The sequence below is a fragment of the Parasteatoda tepidariorum genome, chromosome 10, assembly GCF_982258835.1.
Source record: "Parasteatoda tepidariorum strain Cologne lab strain chromosome 10, Ptep-v5.0, whole genome shotgun sequence".
Taxonomy (NCBI): Eukaryota; Metazoa; Arthropoda; class Arachnida; order Araneae; family Theridiidae; genus Parasteatoda; species Parasteatoda tepidariorum.
Genome location: NC_141764.1, coordinates 66135311 through 66152813, shown reverse-complemented (window position 1 = coordinate 66152813; position 17503 = coordinate 66135311). Strand labels below are relative to the sequence as shown.

General features: G+C 27.6%; 1 protein-coding gene across 4 annotated transcripts in view; it reads left to right on the top strand.

Annotated features, from left to right (window-relative positions):
* The first annotated feature begins 3022 nt into the window (after window positions 1–3022).
* LOC107447672 (prominin-1-A) overlaps window positions 3023–17503 on the top strand; it is a 106607-nt gene continuing 92126 nt past the window's right edge. For 3 of the 4 annotated variants that reach the window (XR_015430004.1, XM_087154194.1, XM_087154197.1), the window contains exon 1: window positions 3032–3337. The gene's annotated coding sequence lies outside the window, so the exon portion shown is untranslated. Of the gene's footprint in view, window positions 3338–17503 lie in introns of all 4 variants that reach the window. The other variant, XM_087154191.1, reaches the window with a different exon arrangement.

The following is a 17503-nucleotide window of genomic DNA, read 5'->3' as shown; positions in this document are numbered from 1 at the left end:
TTGGGGAATTATGGCACATCATCAGGATTTAAATTCCATAGGAACCCATGCTCGAAAAGGTCGTCATAAACAGCTGGAGGCGCTTCTCTCTATGACCCTTTTAGTATCACACGAAGTAGTTCGAAATAGGGATGTGCCCCTGGTGGCGTATGATGACTGTGGTGTGATGGGTTCCTATCCTAACTGCCCTAGAAGTTTGTCGCAACATTTGTGTATAACAACCCCCTGTTGTATATAACATTTTTAAACTTGCAAATTACGACAAAAAAATAGACTAAAAATGTCATTTCTAAAAAATTATGTAGCTATAGGAGCAAAATTAACTTCAGATTTGGGATTCCCAATACCCGAAATGGGCAGTATCAAGTATTTGCATAAATGCAAAAAAATATTTATTCCCTAATGTGACACAAAAACAAATGTTTTTGCTTATTTTTGCTAACAATGGGGCTCTAAAACCTTGAAAAATAAACTTGTGTAATATTTGCACGGCCCCTTGATGAGTTTTTTATCTATTAGGATAACGTAAATTAAACTTAACGTGGGCGAATTATCTGATTGATGCGTTATTTGAACACTTTTGTGGGTAGAACTAGAAGAATTTTAGGCTGGATAAAAATATAGCTCATTTCTTAACAAAGCATAAATCAAAAGTGCGAGAACATGTTGAGAGATAAAAATGATCATAAAACTACTACTTAAAAATGATAAATTTGATTTCAAAATCTGTTTTCAGAAGTTATACAATAGGTCCTACGAGTTGAGAGCCCAAACAACCATAGATCTAATAATATAAAAAAACTTAAAATAATTGTGCTTATTTCTGGCATCATGCAAAATTAATTTTACCTCAATTTCTAGAAATAAAACGGTGTTTGTGCAGCAAGATATTCATATTCTTTATGAACATACGCAAAATATAAAAGTAAATAACAAAAATACATAATACATGAAATATGATAGCTTTTTTCCAAGAAAATTATTTTTGATAGACCTCAAAGCCTTTATCGTGCAATGCATTAATAATAACTTAGGAAAATACTTAAGATCAGTGATCGGAAAAACTACATTATTTTTGTAGTTAACTACGCTTTTCAAATCTTATTAAAATTAATGAACTATTAACTTTTTTTTCTCCATCCTAAACTGCCATATAATCGATCAGATTTCGAATTGCGTATAGCACTGTGCTAAAAACATGTGATTTGTATTTTTCTTTCTTAGATTGAGTCACAAAAAATAAACAAATAAATTGAAATATTACGGCTTTTGCCTTAGATATGCCTCGATTAACTTTGTTTCTCGTACTACAGACTAAATTTCTATAATAAGTTACTAAAAACCTTATTTAAAAATGCTTTTAAATTTTAAGGTTTTTCATCAAAATTATTGTTCAAAATTGATAAATATTTCGTTTAAATCTTACAAAAATTACTATATTTTATACATAAGTTTTATATTAATATTCATATTTATAATCCTATTCATCATTTAATTTTTCATTACAGACATTGTGTAAAAATAATAATTTTCTTTTCATAATATTTACTTTTATTTTAAACGTTTTAATTTATGTGGGATTCCTTTATCTTAAGATTATTTGATCGGAAAGGAAAGTTTTGATAATTAAATTTAATTGTCTCTTTTAAGGACAAATTTTGAGAGGAATTATGAAATTGACCTCAAAATAATTTTCAAAATTTTCTCAAATATATGGCAAATAATATTAAGAAATAACTAACCAAGTAGTATACAATATTTTTTTAAAGTATATTTTTGTTTGTTAAACCAACAAAAGCTTTTAAATGACTTTCAATGCAGTTGCTTCAAAATTTAGTAACATTTCTTATTCTAAGTTTAAAACGTAACAAAATCTGAGCTTATTATTCTTTATTTTAAATCCAAATATTTGTTTCTGTAGCTCATCGATGACTAATTTTAATATTAATTTTAATAAAAAAATGATCATTTGTTGTGTTTAATTTTATTTCCATGAAGGGTATACTTAGTTATCGTTATAGCACCTGACAATTCAAAAGGGGTGTTACTTGATTAAAAACTTTATTTTTTTTTCAAAAATATTAAAAAAATTTTTTAAAAAAATAGAAACAATCAACATGTTACAAGAGCGCAAAAACCGGCACCCATTTTCAAGACTTGCCGGACGTGAATGAGAAGAAACAAAAGGATTTGAAATTTAAAACGTAAAGTTGCTAAAGAAAAAGGATAACTTCCATTTCGTATATTTTCAAGTTTTTATTCAAGTAATATATTCTCGCTTCAGTTTCTTGGGATTATTTATTTAATCAAAATGGATGGTATTTTTTAAAATCTTTTTATGCATATTTTTTCAACAGTTCTTGCAGCTTCTTTCCCACAACTGGTACTCAAATTTTTATTATTTTATTTATATTTATTAATGTTTATTTTACTTGTTAGTTTCTTCAACTTTTATTTATTCTAGTTTTAATCGTTCATTTTATTTATTATTTTCATTATTTATTATATTTATTACTGTATTACAATTAATAAATTATTTTATTATGGTTAATTAATTGTAAAAATATGTTATTACTATAATTTAATTTTAGTTACAATTATAATTAGATTGTTAAACATAATTTCATCCTATTTTTTGTTAAAATTAATTATATTCTTAAAATATATAATTATTTATTATTTTATTAACATCCATTCTATTAATTATTTAATATAGTGCAATTCATTTTACTTTATGATTATCCATTTATTTTGATATCTCGTTGTTGTTTTGCCGATCTGAAATTCTAAACATTAAAATAATTTTCAATTTAAATTATGACTTAATTATTTTTTTAAATTTAATTTCTTACTATAAATTTATGTTAATTAACTGAATAATTTAAATTAAGTGTTTTCTGTTCAAGTACAAAGCTTTCTAACTCCCGTTGCTTTGAAAATATCGAAGAGTGGCTTGAAGGCGATAGATCGCCAAATATAGCCAAATGCAGCAGCCTTTTTTCTTGTGTTTACAATGATGGTCGTTCTCGCCGAAGCAGATCTTATTTGACAAGGACATCAGAGGTATTCATTTTAACCGCTCTTCGAATTTGACAGTTCCTCATCTTTCTCCGTTCTTCCTTTTTTTGTCATTCATGTTTTCCTGTTGAATTAATGATTCAGGTTGACTAAATGTTACTGGCGAACATTTTGTTCTTATCATTTTTATCCTTTCAAAATTTTTACTTATCGGATTTATGTTAGTGAAACAGCTGTTTGCAGTTTACCTGGATTTTTGAAGCTCATGCATGGGATTTAATTCGATATCACGGATATTGTTTTAGTCTTAACTTTTGAGGTAAGTCGATTTTGTGTTAAATTGTTCAAAATGTTTTGTTCTGTTTTAAACAGGTAGTTTAAAATTGTAATATATAGTTTAAATTTGCTAATTTCACTAATTTTTCAACTCTCTTCTTTTTTACTCCTTAAAAATTTTAACAATGTATAGTTTAAAATATATTTAAAAATAATTTTAATATGAGTTTTTTTTTTTAATATTTAAATTCATGTTTGAATTAGTAGCAATCATTTTTGTTTTGAAGCATTACTTATTGAATCATGTTCGAATTTTTGCAACATTTTCAGCTAAATTGTATATTTACAAAGAAGGCTATTATTTACGTTATATTGTATTTTATTGTCTAGTGTATGAAATATTTTGTCGCAATATGATGAGTTGTCCATTTTTTCAAATTAAAAATTAGAAAATACAAATTTATTTTCCCGATAAAATATTTCTTTTACTGTCATAAAATTAATATTAATTTTAATAAAGCATTTTATGCAAAAAAGTAATTTTATTAAAAATTATTTTTTTGCCAACTAAAGTTTTTATTTTCTACGAAAAAGTGTTTTTTTTTTTATTTTAATCATTTTTCTGGGGTATGTATTATAATTATTATGGTTCTTTAAAACGCTAATATATCTTTGAAATATGCTTTCTAAACTTCTGGGACAAATTATTACGTTACGCTACAATTATTATTATTATTACGGTGTAAATGAAATTTTTTTGACACTGCAATGTATAAGTCTATTTATGTATGTTTTTAATGTTATTATGAAGGTTAATTTTTTTATAGTGTTCTTACATAACATTTTATCTTATTTTGTCTAACATATGTGATAGAAGTATCTCATCAGTATAAATAATTTTTTTTAAATTACTTTTTATGTGCTTATTTTTATTATTTTTTAAATTTTGTTTTATGTTTTAGTATTTTGTGTGAATAAATTTTTTTTTGTCCCAAAAGTTTTTTTTACTCCACTTTTTTGATGCAAAATGAAAAATATTTTTTTCATTTCTTTCTCTTTGGTATCAATCTAACTTTTCTATAAATTTTAAATAAAATTCCTTAAGATAACGTCTAAAATATAGTTTCTCTTAGCTCTCATCCACCTATTTCAAATATTTTAACTATTAATAAAATTCTCTTAAGAAAATCCATTTTAGATTGTTTGAATGACTCATAACGTATGACTCATTACGTAAGTTGTAATTCTTATTTTAGTTTAAAACCTGTTTCACGAAATGATTCCTTTTTATGATTTATTTTTCTCCAGAAGAACAATATTTTCATAAAGCTATAAAACAGCGTTTCGGCGTATTTATATTAACTACGTTTAATCTCCTCTTACGAAATAAAAATAATAGGTCTAGCGGAATGGTATTTTTTGAAAAAATATTTATTTTGTGTTTGTTGAAATTTACAGTATTGAGTGAAAGCTGTTTAGTGGAACAAACCCTGTGGCGGAATTTTTTTCGGGCTTTCTGCGACATACCTCTCTAATACTAATATCTTTCTGAAAGATAATTTTAAAATAACAAATATTAAAGTAACAGAAGCTCCAACTTCAAAAAAGAAACATTTGGGATCAAATAAAATATGTGTTTTAATTGAATATGTAATATTTTTTTTTAATTCTAATATTATAGCAGGGGTCTGTCCAGACATTTTGTGAAAGGTCGGTTTTTGTAAAATTGTGAAAAAATGACTCATAATTTGTGAATATTAAATAAACGTTAAGTCACATTCTTTCAGTCAGGGTCCTGCTTTTGTGAATTTGTGCAAATAGGGTCCTGTTATTGCCAAAAACTTTTTCAGGGAGTTTTTAAATTGTAAAGACATACAGGATCATGCTCAACAGTGTAAAATTATAATTAAAAAAATGACATTTTAAAAAATAAACAGCAATTGCTGTTACTAAATTAGTGATGCAACATACAAATATTTGATATTTAGCCTATACTGCTGAAAGCAGAATATTCATTTCGAACGAATAAAGGAAGAAGCGTTTGCCGAAGACAAAAATGTCAGGTGATCTAGACTTCGTATTATATTATATTTCGTTTTGACTAGTTGTTTAAATAAATTATAAAAGCGTGAATTAGAGATTTAGACCACTTTATACAGATACTTATGAGGAAATTCGATCGTATATTTAAGGAACGTAAAAAAAATGAAATCGAATAAGCTAATGTTATTATTAGCTTATTAGATTTCATCTTTTAGCTAATATTATAAATCTAATATTATTTTTTAATGAAAAAACATCAATATTTTAATTTATAAATCTCTATAAATAATAAGAAACATTCTTATCACATAAAGTGAAAGGTTTTATAATTTTTATAAATCAGAGATGTTATTATTGTTATTATATGTTATTATTATATGTTATATTATATGTTATTATTGTTATATTACAATCTATATCCGATCTCTAAGTCAAAATTAATCTAATAATTATGTACCAAAATTTTAAACTCAAAACTTAAGTCGCATTAAACTTGTGAATTTATTCGATAAACAACGTAATCTTTCGCAATTTTTTAAACTTGTTTTCGCTTTTTACTCAATGCAGGCTAATATTGAATTCAGGAGTTAAGTTCGTAGTACTCTTCGTTATTATTAAATTAAGTTCGTTAGTTGGTTGTCAAGTTATTCGTTCAAGAAAAGCTTCATAATTAAAAATAAGTTTACCATAAGTTTTTTTTTATTGAACTCCTTATTATATAACATTTCTAATCTAATAATATAAAACAGTTATAATATAATAATATATAACAATATATAACGAATTTTATTAATTTATAAATCTATTTTAGTCATGAGAAAGGAAATACGAGCTTTGAGTTATCATCAATTAATAGCAATCACTTTTCAATATTGTTAAAGAATAGTGCGTAGTTATCTGTAAGAATGAGCAATTCTTGATATAGTAAGTTAATAAAGCGGAAAATAACGTAGCAAAATGCGATGTGAATCAGTGAAAATTCGTGTTATTATAAATGAGCACATAAATTTGTAAATTAACATAAACTTTCGGTGGTAGTTGTTTATTTACGTCGCACTAGAGCTGCACAATGAGCTATTGGCGACAGTGAGGGAAGAATCCCTGAGGATGATCTGAAGTCATGCCCATCACAATTTTGGAAAGCGATTACATTTTACAGTAGAACAGTTTAACGAGGATCGGTACCGCACACTCTCGGTCTCTACGCAAACTGATCAAAGTGGTAGCCCATCCTCTAACTGAAAGCAAACAATGATGTTTGATTTCGATGTTCCGCTGCGAACCGTGTCTTTACGATCAGTCTATTTAAGTTAGTAGTATAGTCTGCTTTCAACCTTTATTTTATTAAATTTGTCGTAACAATTGTAATAATCTTTTAAAATAATTGAAATTATTCGTTGGATATAGTATTAATTATTCTTTTCAATGAGATCATATCAACACTGCTGACCTTTGTATCAATATGTGAATTAATAAAAACTTTCATAAACCTATAATTTGTGGGATCGATTAAGATGGCATTTTTTTAGGTTTGAATAGCTTATTGATTTTAGATCTCAGTTTAATTAAGTTAAGAAGTTTTTGACTGCTTTGAATCTTTATTTTACTAATTTTTCTAATTTTACTAACAATTAATAACAATCGTAATAATCTTTTAAAATAATTGAAATTATTCGTGGGATATGGTACTAATTTTTCTTTTCAAGGTTGTCACCTTAACCCTAATAAACTAAATACCTCGTGCCAAACAAAAAAGCAATAAAAGTTTTTATTATTATTTTTTTTAATTGCATATCTAAATATATGCTTCTGTTGCCAAACGTGTGGAATAAAATTGTGCAGCTCAGCGCCTCCGGGCCTCGTTCATTGTTTGTTTTAATTTCTGATAGAGGTGACCTTAGAAACTTAGAGATAATCTCATCTGATATGACTCAGCAGCAACCAAAGCAGGTGCTCAAAGGGGTTTGAGACGCTTTGCTCGGAAAAGCGTGGAAATAAATGGCTGCTTTAGTTGAGCTTGAAATATTCAAAAGCATTTTAGTGTGAAATGAGCTATTTTCTTTGATATATAGCTGAAATACTCGAGATTATTAACGACGCGATTTCAAAGGTTGATTGGTTTTCGGAAAATTTTCTTTGAAGGAGAATGTTAATCATTAAAGCTGGAATTTTAAAAGTTAATTTATTTACTCCAAGAAGTCTTTAACTAATTATAAACTAATCTAGTTTTGAGGATATGCTTTTACCAATAGTATATATTTTTTTAATTTTTTAAAGTAATTAGTTAATTATTTTTATTGAAGCGCAATTCGATGTTCGAAAACTGCATAAATTTAATTTTAGATAAAATAACTAATTCTTCGTTACGTTATTATTTTTTAATTATATTTTTCCAATTATTTACTTCTTCAATGCTATATTCTCTCTCATATTTTCACTATGTGAATGCATGTTAATGAAATGCTTTGTAAAATTAGTACCCGCTCTCCAACTAATGTTCTAGAACAGTACCCTTTTAAAAAATTTCGTAACGCTGTGTACCACTAATAAAAAAAGGAATTATTTTTTACTATAAGAAAATTGCACAAAAGTTAAAAATCACAACTGGCTGTTGACACCACTAAATATTAACTGTTAACTTTGCAAAAAATAGCTAATACGTAATCGTAAATTTTCACGGCTAGCTTTGCTTTTAAATAAAAAATTTTGAAATTTTCGTTTGTTTCAAGATATTTCACATAAGAACGAGTACTCTCGCTAAACTGTTCCGTACCTCTGGGGGTACGCGTACCACACTTTGGGAAACACTTTTCTAGAATGTGCTCTTTAGGTACAAAATAGTTTGGAACAGCTATAATGTTTAACTGAGGTGTCATGTTTTCTTCCTTTTTAGCAACAAAAGTTTAAAATTTAAGATTAGTAAACGATTTCGTAATCGCTCCATTTATATAATCGTTTGTTGAATCGTAATCATTTTTTTCGTTTTAGAAATATTATTTTAAATAAAGAAACGTATCAAAGTCGTAGATTATTGCTTTATTTATTGCCAGTGGCAGGAAGTAGCCTAGTTAAACTACTGTAGTCTCTGTTTTTCGTAGTGCTTTTTGTATTGTTTCTTTTTCACCTTTTTTTTAAAAAAAAAGTAGTGTAGTGAGCAGTGCGGTAAAAAAAGAAAACAAAAGAAACAGTAGTTAGTAGTGTTCTTTGGCAATTACTTTTAACGTTAGTTCAATGAAGAAAAAAGATTCTAACGAAGCTAATTTTTTTCGAATTTGATGGGTACAAATCTTTGGGAGTCGTGAATGGACGCAACGAAATTGCCCCTGTGGCTGAACATTAACCTGAACTACATAGTTAGAATCACGTATGACTAATATTTTAACTAGCTATTACGAATAATAGTTAATTTATCACTTTGAACAAAAAATTAACTATATATTTTAACTAGCTATTACGAATAATAGTTAATTTATCACTTTGATCACACTTTCACATGCGAATGTTCACTTGCGAAACATTGATGTTATTTTAAAGGAAGGAAACATATTTTCCATGTACTTAATTTCTTAAAAAAAAATTAAAAAACATTAAACACTTTAAAAAAATTGCAAGCATTATATAATTTCCTACCATTTCTTAAATATTCGCTGTCGGCATAAAAAGTTGAAGGTTAAATAAACTAATTCGAGAAGAATGTTTTAGAATAACAAATTGGTTCATGTAAACACGAATAAATACTTCTTAACACTTCCTAGCATAAATAATATTTCACCATGTTTAATATAATCCAATTTTTTATTCAAAATAATTATGAGTACAGGTGTAAAGTAAGTTTTCCAGCTACGTTCGTCTCCGTAAAGTGGGGAAGTAGTTATTATGTTTCGAAAATAATTTGTAGTCATGATGTAGCAGTTGTGGTTAACTACATTTGTAACAAAGTGGTTGTAGTATACTATAAAAATGTTTTTCTGACCACTGCTTATTGCTTACGATTATCTAATACTGCTAAAAAGTATTATCTGATACTTAATTATATCTAATACAGTAGAACTCGTTTATAACGAGCTCGGATTTAACGAGAACTCGGATTTACCGAGGGAAACGAGAATATTTGGTTGGATCAATGTTAAGTCTATGGAACAAAAGTCGCTTTTAACGATCAAGACCTGGTTTTAGCGAGCAATATTTTTCTGTCTTGCAATCTTTTTTCTCATCTTTCTAGTCTTTCTGTCTTATCTTTTTTTCAAAATGATAAGAAATGTGCGCGAAATAAAAAAAACGCGATTAAATTAATTAATGTAATTAGAGTAAGTAAGTCCCCCTCCCAAGCCCCCCCCCCTCTTCTGGTTGCACACCTGCCTTAAGCACCAGTTTATTAAGAGCACTCGGATTTAACGAGTACATGTTACGGTCCCTTTGTGCTCGTTATAAACGAGTTCGACTGTATAATTATCCAATACTAATATAATTATCTAATACTTAATTATATTAGGTAATACTGTTAATGAAATATTATCTAATACTTCTTTAATTTAACAACAAAAGTTTAAAGTTGAAAGGTAGAAAATGATTTCTAAAATGCTCTTTTTCTATTTGATAACTTTGGTTAAATTGCAAAATAAAATCGTTTGAAAATCAGTAATGAAATTTCTATTTGTTAACAGTGGTCAAATTGCAAAATAAAATCGTTTGAAAATCTGTAATGAAATTTCTATTTGTTAGCATTGGTTAAATTGCAAAATAAAATCGTTTGAAAATCTGTAATGAAATTTCTATTTGATAACATTGGTTAAATTGCAAAATAAAATCGTTTGAAAATCTGTAATGAAATTTCTATTTGATAACATTGGTTAAATTGCAAAATAAAATCGTTTGAAAATCTGTAATGAAATTTATATTTGATAACATTGGTTAAATTGCAAAATAAAATCCTTTGAAATCTGTAATGAAATTTATATTTGATAACATTGGTTAAATTGCAAAATAAAATCGTTTGAAAATCGGTAATGAAATTTCTATTTGATAACATTGGTTAAATTGCAAAATAAAATCGTTTGAAAATCTGTAATGAAATTTCTATTTGATAACATTGGTTAAATTGCAAAATAAAATCGTTTGAAAATCTGTAATGAAATTTCTATTTGATAACATTGGTTAAATTGCAAAATAAAATCGTTTGAAAATCTGTAATGAAATTTATATTTGATAACATTGGTTAAATTGCAAAATAAAATCCTTTGAAATCTGTAATGAAATTTATATTTGATAACATTGGTTAAATTGCAAAATAAAATCGTTTGAAAATCGGTAATGAAATTTAGTCTGAGGACAAAAACTTATCTAAAGAACGTTATTGTGTGGCAGTGGCAATGATGTTAAATAAATCTTTTCTTTAAATTTTGGAGAACCATTGACCTTTTGTGCACTCCCTAACACTATTATACTAGGAAAATATAGGCTATATTATAAAATGCTTGATTTATTACCAATGAATGAAGCATTGATCTCTGGATCTTAGTTGAATGAGACGACGAATTTCCTTTAACGAAACAATGTTTGACATCTCTAATCGTCTTTTGGAGTGCTTCGTTGTCAGACGGATGGATCAATTTATCATGGTTCCTCAACTCGGCTATTATAACGGTACTTCATGAATAGTGTAGATGTGTTTGACACTAAAACACCACCTCGCTTATAATTAACAAATAATATTACCCGATTTGAATTGGAGTGGAATTGTTGAATTAATTGTGTTTTAATGATGTTAATTATTAACTTGATTTTAATGATTTCAGTAAGTTTAGTGTGGTTTTATAGTCCGTTTAATTTGTGAAAAGTAAAAATGACGAACTTAATTTATATCTTTTTCGAAATCTGGTTAAGAATAAAAATATTATCCTCATAGGATATTTTTTTAAAATCTAAATTGACAAACGCAAATACTGTTTAGTGTAAAAGGTACTAGCCAATGAAGAATATAAAATTTAATTTCATAAGAACATGGATTAAACATTTCGAGCTTTATTTGTTCATTATCTTGAAACTATCAGTTGCCCTATTAATCCGGTGAACTTTCCTTTTAAAAGTTCCTCTAATGCTTAAGGGAACCAAGAAGTTTTCAAAAACATAATTTTGTTTGAAACTTGAAGAATATTTATGTTTGCTATTTGCAATGGAATACCTGCAGGTGACGTTTTGCGGGTATCTCGATCCTGATTGGTTGTTGAAACGTTGCATTTGTTTACGTTAGCAACTATTCTTTCCATTCTATAGAGTTAGCCAAACCGTTTTTTTTCACAAAGTATTAAAATTGCATTTGTTTTGAAAAATGTTATTTCATTAAAAAGCATCAATCCGGTTATAAACTAAAAACATCAGATTTCAAACTCTTTAATACTGCCTTATATTTTTATTTCAGGAAACTACCTGTATGTTCTTTTGTGATAAATTCTATCTGTTGTATATACTTTTTTTTAGTTTTAGCTCAGCCAATGTGCACTATTTTTATTTTTATTTTGCTTCAATAAATTTATGATAAATTAAGCGGCTATCGCAATAGATCATAATTAATGTTTCAGTTAGCTGCTAAAACTATTAATAAAATATAAAAATACATAAACTATTAATAAGATATAAAAACAGCTAAGTATCAAATACTTTTTAGTTTGAAATATTCTAAAATGATAAATACAATGGAAGTTAATTTTTTATCATATGATGTTTAAAATAATGTATTAATAAATGTATTGATTGCATTTATTAATAAATCATTCAACAATTTTTTTTAATTACAAAGAGTTTTCTCAAGAAAGATTTAAAGCATTTCCAAAAGCGATTTCTTCAATCTTAGATTTCAAACTTTGTCTAGAATTTCGTCTTTTGTGTTTTTCTTCTTTCATTTTAATGAAACTATGGACTACTGTTATGCAAATTATGAATTTAGAGTCGCATTGCCATATTTGATTACCATTAAGTCAAATTTATTTTTTGTTAAGATATTTTTTGTTTGGAATTTTGTTCTGCGTACCATGAATAAAAAAAAAATACTCTTGAAATATCCTTTACGTTAATGCATATTTTTAGTATCTCAAATTACGTAATGAACTTTAAGAATATTTTTGGGTAAAAATAAGCTCGGGATTAAATTATTTTTTAATATTCCTGGGAGAAAATGATTCTTAACATTTTATTTGTTAATTACAGTAGGCTTGCAACAAAGCAATGAAAAAGAAAAAAAAGGATTTTTCTTTTTGATTTTTTTTTACCAAATATTCAGCCTAACGAAGTATTCAGTGCATGTTTATAAAAAGTTAGGAACTTCAGGTTAACATTACGGCGTTTTGTTTTTAAAAAAAATTCCAATACCAAACTAATAAATACTGTATATTGTTAATAATAATTGTTTTTTCTTCCTTTTTATTAAGAAAGACCTGTTTTTCTTATTGTTCTATGATAAATAGATTGTCAGTAAATTTTTTTCTCACCAGCTATAAAGTTTGTCTTAATCGTTACTAATTAATAATAAATAGTAATTTAGAACCGATTTTTTTAGATATAAATTATTATTAACTATTATTTTGTTAGGATTCTATGATTTTCAATATTTCGAAATTCAGACGTCTCATTTAGCGGGTTGTTTTTAATAATATTTATACCATAAATATTTACTGTTTGTTAGATAGTCACAAATATTAGCTAACATTATTCGCTTTTTTCTCTCTTTTTTTTAAAATTTATTTCAAGTTATCGCTTTTTAATCTCAATATAAGCAAAATAGTAAACTTTCGTAAAAATATCTTTTGTTAAAGCAAAAAAACCTATTTTATTGTGTAATTTAACGTGCACAACAGAATTTTGTCTTAAATTTTTCATAAATCAAAATGACCCTGAATTAAAAGAGTGCAAAACGTTAAGCCACCCCCTCATTCAGGGTATTTAGTCCAAAATTTTGAATTCAATGATATTTTAATTGCATTGAATCACCCCCCCCCCCCTCCTGCTGATCTCGGATTGCAATGTTTAGTATTTTTCCCAGATATATTCTTGCCTTTTTTTCCCGAACAATTGTACTTAAATTTTTGACGCAGAAATAAATGTTTGTACAGAGATAAATGGGATTAGCTGTACTAGCAACAGCTACGAGAATATTACATTAAAATACAATGCCGTATTAATGTAAAATAAATGTGTAATAATGCATGTTTTATTGGCATGATTATTGCATGTATAAATAAGAAAAAGGAGAACTGTATAGTGTATTGAAATTAAGAAGCGGCAGTGTTATTTTAAATTACTTTTTATTTAAAATCATAATCATGCTTCATCAATACGTGTTATTTAAATTTTTTTATTGTTATACCTTACCGTATGTTACAAACACTATCCGACATTAATTCTGTTTGATTTAAATAATAATTTCCCAGTTTAATCTAATAACATAAACGACGTTGAATAATTAAATCTTGTGATTGCCGACTACAAAACGTGGACAACAAAAGTGCTAATTTTAAATAATTGGATCTCAAATCATGTTTCGTGCAATCGTCGTCGAGGATGATCAAATTAATATTTCTCAATCAAAGCTAGTCAAAGTGTATAAAAGTTCTTCGCCTTTTAATTTAACTACCATCTGATATGATGATGAAACTGATTTGACTCATTTGACCTTGAGAGCAATAACAATAAGCTTCACGCTTGCAGCGATAATGAGAAGTGTGTAATTAGTCGAAGCCGTGTAATAAATAAGAGCAACATCAACCATATCGTTTGCGAAATTCAGCTCGTTTTATTGTCCTTTGTCTTAACGACAGCACTTATTTTAAAAATATTTTAACGTCATTCGAATGTAAGCGTAATAAATTCTGCCGTGGAGATCGTTACGTCTTTAAGAGATTTTCTTGATTAAACGTAGTTTGTGAAACATGTACTCAGTTTTATTAACTGAGAATTAAAATCGTCTCTTAATTCTAAACTGCATTTTACAATAGTTTATAAATTGTGCAATTTCAAACTATTGTTGTAGAATAACGAATAAGAGCTGTCAAGAAAATTTTTAAGTTACATTTTTTTTTAGTATTTTAACTTGTTACAAATCAAATAGAAATTGTAAATTTTGTAGAATTTAAAAACATTGAAAGATATAGTATAGAATGGAAACACGCAACCTTTTTCGAAGAAGACCACACATTTTTTAATTTTTATTTTTTAATGAGAATGTTTTATTGAAATTTTCTTATCCCCATCGTATAGCGTGTATACCTACTGTTCGAAAGCCAGAACTGACTCTTACGTAGGTTTAAATAAGGAACTTCAATTGTAAAAATCAGTAATTCATGAGAGATTTATTTTCTTACATGCGCATTTTTAATTTTTAAATAAATCTTAATCCAAATTTATTTCTTAAAACACGTTTCGGTGGAAGATTTTCTTTAAACAGAAGAAAGAGAAAAAAAACATTCTCGAAATGCTGAAAGATTTGAAACTTGCGACTACCTGAATCAGTTTTCGGATATAATTTAACTGTTGGGGACTATTGGTTTGTTCGTAAATCGGATATTTCTCCGCTTGTTTATAAACTATTCAAAATTAAGGTTCGAAACGGAAACTCGTTTAAATATTATTTGTTCGTTTATTTTCCCTCTTTAAAAGTAAATATCGCTAATACTATGTCCAAGACAGTTGATATGAATCAAACGGAAAAACATCTTTCGATAATCCAGTTGTGAGATTACTTTGTCCATCTGCCCGGAAGCGCTTATTTCCTTTAGAGATTAAGTAAGAAATAAATCGTTCTTCTAGAAATTGGAAAACAGATAATACCGTTAAAGAATATATGAGGGACACAAAAATATCTATCCAATTAATGGAGGATTTATTATGAAACGCAATATAATTTAAAAAATTTATAATTACGTTTTTATTTTAAGAGCCGGATTATTATTAAGATTTGGTTTACGAAATCTGACTGACCACTGACACGTTATAATTCGTTTTGAGCATGTGTTTGACGAAAATGCAATGCACATTGAACATATGATATGATTAAATAAAATTTATCTCGATTTTCCGTATAACGTATATACCTAGCAGGGGTCTGTTTAGAAGAAATTTGGGTCCGTTAATGGACCCTTCACAAAATATCTTTTCATAAAAACGGACCCTTCACAAAATATTTTAACTTAAAAACGGACATTCACAAAATAATTTATCTTTTAATCGGACCCTTCACAAATTTGTTTATCTTTATTATTGTTTTGTTAATCGAATAAACCCTTCCCACGAGGGGGGGGGGGAGACAGATGTAAACGAACTAAATTTTGTTTTCGTCAGACACTTCTTCCTTTATTCGTCCGAAATGAATCTGCGTTCAGCAGTATAGGCTAAATACCAAATATTTATATGTTGCATCTCTAATTTAGTAGCAGTAATTGCTGTTTATTTTTTAAAATTTAATTTTTTTAATTGTAATTTTACAGTGCTGAGCATAATCTTGTATGTCTTTACAATTAAAAAACTCATTGAAAAAGTTTTTTGCAATAGCAGGATCCTATTTGCACACATTCACAAAAGCAGGACCCTGGTTGAAAGAATGTGACTTAACGTTTATTTTACAGTCACAAATTACGAGTAGTTTTTTCACAATTTTACAAAAACAGACCTTTCACAAAATGTTTGGATTTATAGTGAATATATTATATGTAATATTATATTGAAATTTTCTTATCTCCATTGTCCGTATAACGTATATACCTGCCAACCAGAAAAGAACCGACTCTATATGAGTACTTTAATTGTAACAACTCCGTACATGAAAACAGTGTATTCCAGTTGTATCTGACTCATAAAACTAACGCTGATTATCTTAATTATTATTTCAATTGGGTACTTGCACTTCAAGAGGACTTCCCATACCCACACATGTGACCAATGACGTTAGCGCCAGCTAATCTTTATCAGCAAAATGACGTATTAAAGTTGACCTAAGTTTATCTACACGAGTTAGACTGTTAACGATAAGTTAACTAAATACAGTGCCGTATCTCACATCGACTTAGTTGAAATATAATTCATTCTCGCCTACTTCTTTTACTTAACTTAGACTTATTATTTGTTTATGTATTTTATTGTAAGAGTGATATATTTTTGTTTTGTATACCTGGCAACTTCGATGTATAATTAGTTTATGTTCCACATGGCTTCATGTCTGTCTTTGTGTGAAGTCTGTGTGTATATATAGTAAAAAAATAGAAATTTTTGAGAAAGAATCTTTGAAATAATTTGGAATGTTTCACTTAAGACAAATGATACTTGACGGGCTTGAGTTACTCGAAATAGAATGGAAAGAATAGTTGCAAACGAAACAAATGCCACGTTTTAACAACCAATCGGGCTCGAGATACCCACATTACATGACTTGCAGGCATCCCATTGACCATTATTCCTCTAATTTTAGCTACGTTCGAAACTTGTCCGTTTGAATACTAAAGTTTGCCTTTTTTCTGAGAATTTTACGGAGAATACTCAACAATTCTGAAATTCCTTCAAATTACAAAATTGGTTTTTCCCCCAAGTACTAAATACATACAAAACTTTACTTTCTTGTAAAATGTATCCTCATTTAAGGCTGTTTCTCGAAGTCTCCGTCGTAATATGAAATGCTTTTTTGCCAATAAAATGTTACTTTTTATAACTGCTGTGAGTTTGGTACTGTTACTCATGACTGTTAGGACAAGTTAAGCCTATCTAAAAGCCAGCGCTGTCTACGCTTATTTTGAAAATGGCGCAAAACGTCACTATGGAGAAAAACCACATTTTTGTGAAAATGAAAAGCGTTTGTGATCAAATTTTTTAATGTTTAAAAACTTACTCCAATGCTGCATTACCTTGGCTCAGCAAAATGTGCAAAAACTGAAAAAAATGCAGTGATTTTAATGATTTTCATCTAGGTGGAAAAATGTCGCCAAATTGGCGATTTTTAAAAAAAGTTTAGTAACTTTAAAATATTTAAGTTATTTGTCTGTTCTAAAGCCCAGATAATTCTTCACAGCAAGATTATTTGTATAGTTTAAAATCATCGCACTGCTTCAAGTGTAAGGCATTTAAACTGTAACTTTATTTTCCTTGGCGACATAGCTTCAAAAAACAGCGTTAAATAAAGATTTCGAAT